Source organism: Mastigoproctus giganteus, chromosome 13 (genome assembly GCF_048544385.1).
Source record: "Mastigoproctus giganteus isolate SK-2022 chromosome 13, ASM4854438v1, whole genome shotgun sequence".
Lineage (NCBI taxonomy): Eukaryota > Metazoa > Arthropoda > Arachnida > Uropygi > Thelyphonidae > Mastigoproctus > Mastigoproctus giganteus.
The window spans coordinates 38,466,641-38,479,058 of record NC_143587.1 but is presented as its reverse complement, the minus strand read 5'-3'; the positions used below and the strand labels follow the sequence as shown (position 1 = coordinate 38,479,058).

Here is a 12,418-nt window from a genome sequence, read left to right as displayed (position 1 = left end):
CACCTTTGAGTCTAGGAGTGGATAAATATTTAGTCTGCCTTTCTTCCCATCTTTCATTAACCACCCTCTTCGTTGTGTTCATAAATTTATCACTATGCGTGGATGTCCGATAACCACTCCCTTCGTTATTTATTAGAGTGCTACTCCCGAACTTAGCCTTACTGTTACTTTTGACCTCTGTCCAACCTTTAGCCACGGGCTGCTGTTTGCTGTCACGTCTCGAGAGAAAGAAAGGATGAGCACCACAACTTATTTATTTATTCCCCCCAATAGCAATATTACTGCTGGGTAACTGAACTTAAAAATTTAGAAGCAACTCAACAATTTACATTCTCCTTTGCGGTGCAATTGCTTTTGAGAATAATCCAAAAATAAAAAGACAGTAAAATAAAGAATATGGATGTAAAATATACGTAATGCCTTGAATTAAATAATATTTAATTGCTGGTTGAGAATTTTATTTTTATTCTGTAAAAACCATATTATATAGTCGGCTAACGTCATAACATTTATATGTCATTTGCACATTTTCATATGAAAAAAATTACAAAATGCATTCGCGTCCTCTGCACTTTATAATGTCATAATATTTCTAAAATAAGCGCTTTTATAATTTAATAATTATCAAATAATTTGATAATTTAATAATTAATAGCTATAATATTATATTTTAAGACTAAATCTTGAATATAAGAATCGAGTGTGAACATTTTATTTGAAAGTAGTTTAATGATCTCTTAAAAAAAAAAAAAAAAAAAAACTGATAGCCCAATCTGAGCCCAAACTATCCAATACTATTTAGAACTTACCTTAACACTTAGCTCGTTAAAACACACGAAGAAGAAGAAGAAGATATATGTCCGTGGCTCTGACCACCTAGGTCATTACTGTCCTCGCTGTTGTACCTTGACCCCAAGGAAGTTTAGATGCCGGTAGTTTGTTGCGGTACAACCCAACCGCTTGTCGATCTATCCGTATACAGCACTCCGAGGAAAGAAGCAATGTGGGTTACAGGGGACGTTCCTATCGGAGAGACATGCGAAAATAGACGGCACCAAGGCTTGAGGCTAGTGTGGGGGTTTCCAGGCCGCAACAAAAACATATGATAGGGTTGTTAGCCGCAATATGTAGGGAGACTCCGAAAAATATTGTCCTCTGCTGGTGACATCCGACGTCACGGTCACGAAGCTCCAGAAGCACGTGCTCAGTCGGTTTTGCAGTCGAGTTACCAAATTTAACTTCAGCCCTCTCCTGGCGGTGTTATTTTTATAGGAATAACTCACGGGCTTCTTAAGAGACCAAGGGAAGGAAAGCAACTCTCTCGCGCTTTCTTGGTCGAAATGATGGAAGTAATCTGCACAGGTAACTCTTACGAAAGTGGGTTCCCTCCCCTTACAAGATGATTCAAGCTTACGTCATCTGCAGAATGATGCAGACAAAAATCGAAAAGGTACTAAGTTTGCCTCGAAAGATATAATTGTAGTGCATTCTGGACACACGAAGAAGACACATGACTTTGGCGTTTAGGGTTTGAAACTTTTTTACTTTGATGCTTTAGTGTTTACTTGATTTTAGATAAATATTTATATGCTATGTTATGAGTTTCTTGTATCACTCTACAGATTTTGTACTTTTGAAAGTTTTTTCTCCTGCAATTTCGCAAAACTTTCGTAAATGAGCGCTATGACTTTTTCAAATTTCATTTTCATAACCATGATCTTTACAAAGATTACTCGTTAGAAATATTGCATTCGCAACTTTTAATATTATTTCATCTAAAATAGTTTCCCGAAACACTAGAGCAAGCATTATTTAGCAAACGCAACTTTAGAATGAAATAAATGAAAGAAATATACCAAATTTTCTATTAATGGAATTTTTAAGCAAAACAAAAATACTAAAACCTTTTAAATTCTAAATGTTTTCTTTTTTCAGACAGAGATAAAAGGCAATTGAATGGCTTGTTGTTCTAGGATAGAGGTTCCGAACTTTTACAGCTTACGTTTCATTAACATATTCCATAAATTTCATGCTCCCTTCCATCTAACTAAATCACGTTACCCAAGCAATGAATTTAAAAAGTGCTTCTTACAAAAAAAAAGTCCCCCAAAAATTAAATGCGCCCCAGAGTTTTTGTTGTAGGGTTTTAGGAGCATCAGTGACTAAGTTCATATTGCTCCTGTATAGTGTCTGTAAACTGCGTGTGTTCTGTGATCGACTTTCTGTTTACTGGACAAAAAAAAATTCGAGTTTCTGGAGAAAAAACCTCGCCTGAGACAGACTCACTCAATCACGTTGTGAAAAAGACCCGTAAAAATTCCTTACATCATCAGGACTCGAACTCAGGTCTTTTCCACCAAGTGTGTGGAGGACGGTGATTCTACCAACTGTGCTACCCAAATGGTCGTGCCCCACACTTAGAGAACCTCTAGTCTAGGGATATGATTATGGTGAGATTTCCAATTTAAATCGCAGATGATTCCGAAATAGTTTACTGTATTTTCATACTTCACGATAATCACCAGTAGTAGGAGGTGTTTGTAATATCACTGTAGCTACAAGCAGGAACTTCTGGTTTCCGTTCATTATACTACCACCGAATTATTTTCACACTTTTATTAATTAAACAGCTAAGCTCCTATTTCTCTGTTCATACTTTCATTAAAAAATATATATATATCATTTCTAAAGTGGACGAAAACATTTAATACGTTCCCCAGTAAAATCTTACTGAACTTTTACATACATTGGTATCTAGAAAAATGTGGTTTTGGTTATTAAAATATTAACTAGTCTGCTTATGCTTCTATTTGCATATTAGAAAAGATCTGCAATTGCTATTTGAAGTAGTAGTAGGATTTAAACTGTGGTGTTTTCTTAAAGACGGTGTCCTCAGCATTTTTTTTTAAATTTCCTCCTTTCTGTTTAAAGACAGTAATATCAGGATCTTGCTAATGATCAACAACAGTAGACCAAGGCAACGGAATTTGGAGGGCTAGTCTATTAACAGTATTACTTTATTATCTTTATTATTTATAGGCGCATTCGAGGCGCCAGGTGGGCAAGAGCAGCAGCAGTGCGTAGCACACGTCTTCTTGATTAGACGGGGGTTCGAGCCCGTGACCACCAAATACGGAGGATGCGGAAAGGTCAGGGAATGACCACCGCATATCTCCGGAGCAACATGACCTTAGTTGCTAATGCTCCTAAAAACCAAATAAGAACAACTTTTGTCTGTCCGTAATTCCGCATGTAACAAAGGGAATCTCAGTTGTTGAATTTTCATGACATTTTACATCTGAGCTTTTTAAAAACACAGTATTTGTCAAACTCTTTCATATATCATTAAAATCGGACCTTTTTACCATACTACAATACGTATGGTAAAAAGAAATTCATAGATTAAATGCAGTTTTAATGGAGTACTGTTAGCTTTATACAGTCCTTGCACGCTTCGCTTGTATTTAAGACTTGTGAACGTGGTGTCGCTTGTGAAGAGATGCATATAGTGATGAGCCAAAACATTATGACCACCTGCCTAATATGATGTTTGTCCTCCACGTGCAGCCAAAACAGCTCGTACCCGGCGAGGCATGGACGCTATAAGATTTCTAAATGTCTCGTGATATCTGGTACCAACACGTAACCAGCAGATCCTTTAACTCCTGTAAGGTCCGTGATTGAGACGCCACAGATCGGAGTTGCTGCTCCAACACAAACCACAGATGCTCGATGGGATTGATGTCTGCGGAATTTGGAGGCCAGGGCAATACCTGGAAATCTTCCTCATGTTCCGTGAACCAGTCTCAAACAATCTGGGCGGTGTGGCATGGCACATTATCCTGCTGAAAGGCATCACCGCCAGAGGGGAGGACGGTTGCCATGAAAGGGTATACCTAGTTAGCAGTGATGTTTAGGTACTACAATACGATCTAAGCCAGAAGGCTAGAAGCGATTGATGTTTAGGTAAAGTAAAGTGTGTTTCGGCTCAAACGGTACCAGGGGTTCCCCCATCTCCGTGTAGTTTACATTGTGGTATGATACAGTTCGCTGTAAAGGCCAAAGATTTAAAAGTATATGGATTTTGAGGTGTATGATGTCGTGTACCGTTGTTCCTCTGGCCGTTTAGCCGCCAGACCCTTGCTGAGGCTCGACGTTGCCCACACTTCGCCCCGTGGAGGCAGACCAGGTACCCAGTAGTTTTAGTTTACTCTGGCAGATCCTGTCGCCTAGTTTCCTGAGATTTCAGTGGCTAGGACCTAAAAAAAAATTTACGTTTGCTTGGGTTGTACGCTAGATTGAAAGACCGAAATGTGGGCGAATTTAATTTAGATGATATTAAATTTTGACCTGTGGGGTATACGCTGGCGTACAGATAGAGAGGGAGAGAAGACTGAAGACTGGGGGGGGGGGGAGAAAGACAGAAGAAGTGGAGTCAATAGAGGAGACGACCCCATTATAAGTCAGTGCGAAGTGTGTTGTCTGACGGCACTAGGGGTTTCCCCCATCTCCGCATTGTGTACTCTGTTTGTGTAGCACAGAACTCTGTGTGGGGAGTGGACGGATGTGTGGTGTTGTTCTTCTGACCATTTAGCTGTTAGGACCCATCGTTTCCGCACTTGGCCCAGGGGAGGCAGGTCAGGTACCCAGTAGATTTTTTGTACTCTGGCAGTGGGTTGTACGCTAGATTGAAAGACCGAAATGTGGGCGAATTTAATTTAGTTGATATTAAATTTTGACCTGTGGGGTATACGCTGGCGTACAGATAGAGAGTTAGAGAAGACTGAAGACTGGGGGGTCACCTAGCCACCTAGTTTCCAAAGATTTCAGTGGCAAGGATCTATGTGAAAACAAAAAATAAAAAAAATAAATAAAATAAAAAAGGGGGTTAACGCTAGAATATAAAAGGCCAAGAGAGGTTTATGTAAGCATTGTTTAAATTTGGATGTTATTAATTGATAAGTTGTGTGGGATGTACACGGTGAGTTAGACAAAGTATGGGGGAAGACTGAAGGCTGGGGGGAAAGACAGAGGTATGGGGACGATAGAGAAGGTGACCCCAGAAATTCAGTGGGGCAGGCCCATGCCTCACCAGGCGGAAGAAGGGGGTGGAAGGGGGGAGAAGGCAGGAACCAATCTCCTTCCCCCGGCCCGGGAGCAGAGCAAAAGAAAACCAGGCTAGAGTGCTCGGTTTGATTGCCAATGTGGCTTGTGGCAGAAAAGCTGCTGGTGTCTCCAGTATCTGGGTTTGGAGTCTTGAGTGGGATCAGGTACTGGTTGATCTTGCCTGCAAATTCAGTACAGATATCAGCCCGATGAAACTTGGATGAAGGAAGTGAATTTCAGTTCAATTCAACTGCGATGAAGTTGGAGGTTGATGCTATTGGAGAGGGGTGCCCAGAATCTGTCTCAAGTTATTCGTCTTGGTAGTTTAGGCTCCTTAATGTTCTTCATCTGTTGAAGACATCCTGTGCAAAAGTGGTGAAGTAGTTATAATTGTCATGGATATGAATTAGTATATGTTCTTGGTCCTTTGGCAAATTAATAATCTTTGTGATCAGAATAGATCTCAAGTCTTCATAGTCAGGACAGTCATACATTATATGGTGCCAAGATTCGTCAGTGCCCCAGTCGCAGCATGGATCATGTATGATGCCCAGAGACGTCAATTTTTCTTGTATCGACCCATGGCCTGTGAGGAGGTACGTTATGTACAGGTCAGGGGAAAACCAGGTTGGGGCTTTTGGGAACGTGAACATTACTTGAGGGATGAATTTCTTTGTGATTGTTCCCTTAGTGGATGTCGTCCATCTGTCCTGCCAGGCCTGCTGCAGGTGTGCGAGAGGGCGCCTTTTCTCTGTCTTGCGATTGATTGCTGGGTTGGTGGTTAATCCAATGGTGGTAGTGGAGATTCCTTTGGACAGATGAAACAACATGCATCTAATTATTTCAAGGTCTAGAGGGAGGACTCCAGCGAGGACTTGAAGAGCAGCAGTTCTCACTGTGTAGCAGGCTCTGGTGATGGTAAGTAGTATTGCTCTTTGAATGGTGACAATAGTTTCCCGGCGATACAAGACCCCTGCAGCATATGAGATGGCTGTAATAAAGACTACTTTGTAAAACGGGGCTAGGGTACGTCGGTTTAGACGCCCAGTCCCTGTGTATGACCCTTTCCTCCAATGCTGTGTAATTTCTTATTTTCTTTTGGATATACTGTAGGTGTGGGAGGAAGAACAGTTTTGAGTCTAGGATTACACCAAGGTGCTTAAGCTGGGTGCAGTGCTTGATGGTTGTGGCATTGATCTTAATCTGTGGTGGTCTGGTTGAGCTTAGGTTCCCTTTCAGGAGGATGGTGGAGGTTTTCTCAGCCGAGACTGTCAGATTGTGCTGGGTAGCCCACTTCTGAAGTGCTCAGTTAGCAGAAATTTCAAGCTGGGCTCTTGAACTGGCAGGCACGAAAAACATCAAATCGTCTGCATAGGCTTGGGACTTGACATGCCCAAGATCTTGATTTAGGAACTCATCCAGGGCCATGTTCCAGAAAGGTGGTCCTAGGACCGAGCCCCGTTGGCAGCCTGTATGGATCTTTCTGATCACCCTGGAGTAGGGAGTCTCTACACTGACAGATCTGTCACATAGATAGCTTTTAATGCAGAAGTAGAGATTTTGAGGAATCTGTGCTTGTCTGAGCCTGATAAGGACACTCGGCCACCAAAATGAGTCCCATTATAAGTCATAAAAAAAAAACTATTAATTTTAGGCCACCCGAATAAATAAATCCATCTGCCGTACTGTGTCTCTTATGCCTGTTAATTGCATGTGTTCTATGGTCGATTTGTCTGTTTTGCTGGACGAAAAACCCCAGTTTCTGGGAAAAAAAACCTTTCTATCTACGTCTGAGACCGACTAACTCAGCCACGGAGTGAAAAAGCCCATTAAAGGTCCTCACGTCATCGACGGGATTCGAACCCGGGCCTTTTCCACCCGGCGTGGGGAGGACGGTGACGATACCATTGTGCTGCTCGCACAGACCTCATAAGTCAAGGTGTAAGGTGTATTTAGTGTCAGACAGCACCAGGGGTTTCCCCATCTCTGCGTTGTTTTCATGGTGGGTGTGCCAGTTCACTAGAAATTCCAGAGATTTAAAAGTGTATGGATATTGTACATGTGTAGTGTCATGTACTGTTGTTCATCTGGCCGTTTAGCCGCTTGACCCCATTATAAGTCAGTGTAAAGTGTATTCGTGTCAAACGGCACCAGGGGTTCCCCCCATTTCCGCGTAGTATACATTGTCATGTGAAACAGAACACTGTAAAAGCCAGAGATTTAAAAATGTATGAATATTGTACATGTGTACTGTCGTGTACCGTTGTTCATCTGGTCATTTAGCCACTGGACCCCTACTGAGGCCCAACGTTGCCCACACTTGGCCCCTTGGAGGCAAATCAAGTCCACCAGTATTACAGTTATTTACTCTGGCAGGCCCTGCCACCTAATTTCCTGAGATTTCAGTGGCTAGGGCCTATGGTAAAAAAAAAAAAAAATAGGGTAGACGCTAGAGGTTTAGATAAGGCCAAGATAGGTTTTAAATTATTTTTTTTTTGTTAGTTTTTGGCGCATCAGCTTCTGTGGCCGTAATGCAACGCCCAAGGTTTTTGCGCTGCTCTGATCCAAGCCCGAGGCAGGATTCGAACCCGTGACCTCCTGTGGAACATGGTTCTGGACGGGTTCTTGGCTTTGCACCTCGGTGATGTGCGCTCCCAGGCCTTTGCTGATGATTAGGTCCTCACCATTGCTGCAGATAGCAGGGCCCAGCTAGAGGAAAAGGCCAATCAGGCAATGCTGATATTGCAAAACTGGACCAGAACCCACTGCCTGACGATATCAACAACAAAGACGTCCTCCATCCTGCTAAAAGGCAAGCTTGATATACATAGACCGCCACAAATAAAGGTGGGACCTACCACAATAAAATTACTGACCCAGTTAAAATATTTAGGGGTTATACTGGATGGTAATCTTACCTTTAAACACCATCTAACTTATATCAGAGCCAAAATTAAAAGATATTCTGGATTGGTTGCTAGGATCGCCAGGCGGGACTGGGGGTTAAACCAACGCACCCTGTCATTGTTTTATAAAACAACCTTTCTACCGATCATCACTTACGCCTCAGCAATATGGTTTCCTAAAACAGCAACTGTAGTAAACCGACGCATCCTTGATGCAACGCAAAGAACCATCCTACTGACAGTTACACGTGCTTGTAGAACAACCAGTACCCACGCACTGCAGGTCTTAGCCGGGGCTCTCCCCCTTGACTTAGAGATCACGCGAAGGGGAATGAACTACCACATAGAGAAAGGAATACCTTATACATACCATGGCTATACTGTGGACGTTAATGCACCACAAAAAAATGAAAAGGTAAGACTGCAAAAACACCTGATGCAAGTTTGGCAGGAGCGCTGGGCCAACTCAAATAAGGGAAATATCACCAGGAAATTCATTCCGAACATCGACAGGATGTACCCCAGTCCCTCAACTTGGTTTCAACCTGGCTTATACACCACCTATTTACTGACTGGTCAAGGGGCCTTTAAAGCCAACTGACAGCGCTGGAGATTGAGGTGGATCTGAGCTGTGCCTGTGGGGAACTTGAGTGCTGGGAGCACATTATGTACGATTGCACCCATTATGAGGACCTCAGGTGCAGACTGATCACTGCAATACACTACCTCCCCAAGAACATGCCCAAAAACTATTTGGTAGGCGTAAAACACTGATAGCCATCTACAGAAGAAGAAGGTAAAAAAAATATAATAAAATAAATAAATAAATAAATAAAAAGAGACACAGAACACGCGTGGAGAGGACTCAAGGAGAACCTCCCTCTGGAACCTGCTCACTACTAATCATTTAAAACCAGCGATCGCAAGAATAACCCCATGTAGATGCGGATCTTCCCATGATGAAGAGAACCACAGCCATTGATAACAGACTAACAACGTACCTGACCAGTGTTCATAGCTGAGGACAAATCTGGATACTAAAGGCTACTGATGACAGAGAAGACCGACGAAGATAGAGAAACTGCAAGTTGCTGCCTTGACGGAGCCATATTGGCTCAAGGCTCTGCACTCTCTTGTGCAGTGCAATTGTTTTACTCCCACACCCGGCAGGGGAGGGAGGTGACAGCTTGCTGTCTCCTCTCTTCCCTGCCACACCATTCCTTCCCTCTTGTGGGGCATGGGCATGCCTCACTGAATAATTGGGGGTCACCTACCCTATCGACCAGATGAACAACGGTACACGACACTACACATGTACAATATCCATACACTTTTGAATCTCTGGCATTTCCAGTAAACTGGCACACCCATCACAATGCAAGCAACGCGGAGATGGGGGAAACCCCTGGTGCCGCTTGACACTAAACACATTTTACACTTTACACTTTACCCTATCGACCCTCTTCTTCCTATTTCACCCCCCAGCCTTCCCTCTCCCCTCCCAGCACTTTCTCTTGCACAGTGTATAGCCCTACACGTCAAAATTTAAAATACACCAAAAAAAATTTCGCCCAACCTTTTAGGCACTTCAGAAACAGGCCTTCATCGTCAAACCCCATACTAGCGCTTTAATGTAAGTGAACTAAAATCAACCGCGGTCGTTCCAATTTTATTTTAGGTCCTAGCCACTAAAATCCCAGGAAAGTAAGTGGCAGGACCTGCCAGAGTACAATTGACTCAATGGTAACACCCGGCTAGCCTCGACGTGGCGAGGTATGGGCAACGTCGGGTACCATTAGGGGCCTGGCGGCCAATAAGCCGGATAAACAATGGGCACAACAAATAACACTACTCATGACCCACACACTTCTAAATCTCTGGCTTTGACAGGGTACTGTCACCGATACATAGAACATTCGTGGAGATGGGAGAAATCCCAGGAGCCGCTAGACCCTCAATATACCTCATACCTATACCTTTGGGCTGCAAGGCAGGCACCTTACCCACCCGACTAGCCCGGTCGGCCGTTATAAATGAAGGTTAGCTTAATTTTTCACATTAAAGTTTAGTAGCTTGCAGTTGGGACATTCACTGTCGGTTAAAGGTAGAGCTGGGGGAACTGAACATTGGGGGGGGAACAAGTAGAAGTATGGGAACGAAAGAGAAGGCGATCCCAGGAGTGTCAGTGGAGCAAGCCCCACCAGGGGAAGAAGGGGGGAGGCAGGGCAGAGGATGAAATAGCGGCCCATCTCTTCCCCCTCCCTGCCTAGGGATGGGGTTTTTAAAGTGAACTTGGCAAAGATGCCCAGTTCAGAACGGCAGACGGCGTGCTGCAGCAGAGCTGCTGTGGTCATGTCCAGTCGTTGCGTCGCACATGGGAGAAAGAGTCCCGTCCAGAGAGATCATTGTCTAGTAGAGTCCGCATAGATGGTGACGGATCGTCTATCCTTTGCGATGGATGTTGAATCCTGGGAGAGAAAGAGAGTGAGGTCCCACCATAACGGTCATAGTCTGGTTCAGTTTGGATGCTCATGTGCAGGGAGCCCTGGGCTAACGGCATGCATCATTGATTGCAATTTGTGTTCTCCTTGCAAACAAGTCTTCTGCAAATTTGGTGAGCGCACTATATTCATCGAAGCTGTCCAGGAGATGGTGTTCCCGGTCCTGAGGTAAGTAAGTTAGTCGGGTGATTAGGATTCCACGTAGGTCGTTGTACAGAGGGCATTGGTGCATCAAATGTTGCCAGCTCTCGTGTTCTTCACATGGACAATGTGGGTCCTCCCCGAGCCGAGAGCTGGCAACATTTGATGAATCGGTGTTTTTTTTTTTTTTTTTTTATTTACATACATTTTTATTACATATATACACAGATACAAACACTTTATATTTACAATCGTCGCATTCTGCGTAAAAATAAAAACAATTTTAATTATACAGCTTCACTTGCAAGCAATAAAAGATATACTATGTGTGTATGTATGCGGATGTACTTGTTTTGGGTGGCACCTAGACGTTTAGTCGAACTCCACCTTGGAAATTCTGTGTTGAGAGAGAGAGAAACTGTCTACACTCTACAGCAATCAACACCCTGTCAATCACTGCCCATTTCTAGGCTTGAGTAGTTGTGCCTGCTTCTATTATCTAGTGCTGCTGCACTAATTTGTCGTCCAGTGGAAGGAGTGCAATACCAAAGGACAGGAGCTCTCAGGTTGCCCAACCCGAGGGAAAAAAAAAAGAAATAATAATAAATAATAAATAAATAAATAAATAAAAAAAAAATAATAATAAAAAAAAAAAATAAATAAATAAATAAAAAATATAAAATAAAATAAAAGAAAAGAAATAAATAAATAAAAAAAAAAAAAAAAAGTTAAAATAAAATAAAAATATGTATAGTTAATACCATTATATACATTGAATGTTATTACTAATTTAAGACCACAACAGTTGGTTTCTAAGTTAACAGCTGTTTGACCTAGTAAGGTAGAAATATAAGTTCATGAACACATCACTCTACTGTCCACTTCTAGAATTAGTAAACAAGATGCGTCTTCTTTTAAACACCTTGTCAGAAAAGGATTGGAATGCTGCAAAGTTCTTGGCATCTTGAATCAAAATATCGAGGTTGTCAGTCCTAATAGGTTGAGTGCTGTTAAATAGTTCTTGTCTGAAGTCGTCATAAGCCCGGCAGTAAAGCAGAACATGCCTCCAATCTTCTACAGCATGATGAATCGGTGTGGCATGGCCATGTCCCACCAGGAGGAAATCCGGGTTGGCGAGGAAGGGAGGAGGCAGGAGGTCCCTCCTACCTCCTCCCTTGCCGCCAAAGGAGGGGGAAAGAAAAATGGGCCGAGCAAGAGTGCGAGCACCGATTGCCATCGTGGCTGGCATATGCAGAAAAAGCTCTGCGGTCTCATCCCGCTGGTTGGAATTCAGCTGAGTAGAAAGTCACTCATGAGACTGCATCCCGTCCAGGGGAGGTCCACATATCGGATGGGGACCTTTTGTGCGTCAGGTCCGGTTCGTATGATCCTCTTATCATGTTTTTTTTTTTTTTTACTCTCTCTGAGGCAGTTAGTTGTTAATTTATATTACTGTTTGCTGTCATTGGCACTTGGTGGCTGTGAATTCTGGAGGCTAGTGAAGGTAGGGTTGTGACTTTCAGACGCAATTCGGCCAAAGTTCGCACTGGTAGGTTATTCACGGTTGTTGCTGTTGTGGTGGTGGTGGTAGATGCGGGAGAGTCCATCTTCTTGTGAAAGATGGAGAGTCCATCTTCACTCAATATGCACAAGACACATCTTCTTGTGTCTTGTGCATATTGAGTGAAGGCACTTTAGGTATCTGTTTCGGTTAGTATCCTGGTCTTTTAGCATTATTCGGCAGCGAATAATGCTAAAAGAATA

The 12,418-nt window shown here is 42.9% G+C and overlaps 1 protein-coding gene across 1 annotated transcript in view; it reads right to left on the bottom strand.

The window, feature by feature from the left end:
- Positions 1–1,114, bottom strand: part of LOC150075981 (uncharacterized) — a 701,253-nt gene extending 700,139 nt beyond the window's left edge. Inside the window, exon 1 of the mRNA XM_090387465.1 lies at positions 810–1,114. The gene's annotated coding sequence lies outside the window, so the exon portion shown is untranslated. The remainder of the gene's footprint in view (positions 1–809) is intronic.
- Positions 1,115–12,418: the final 11,304 nt, after the last annotated feature.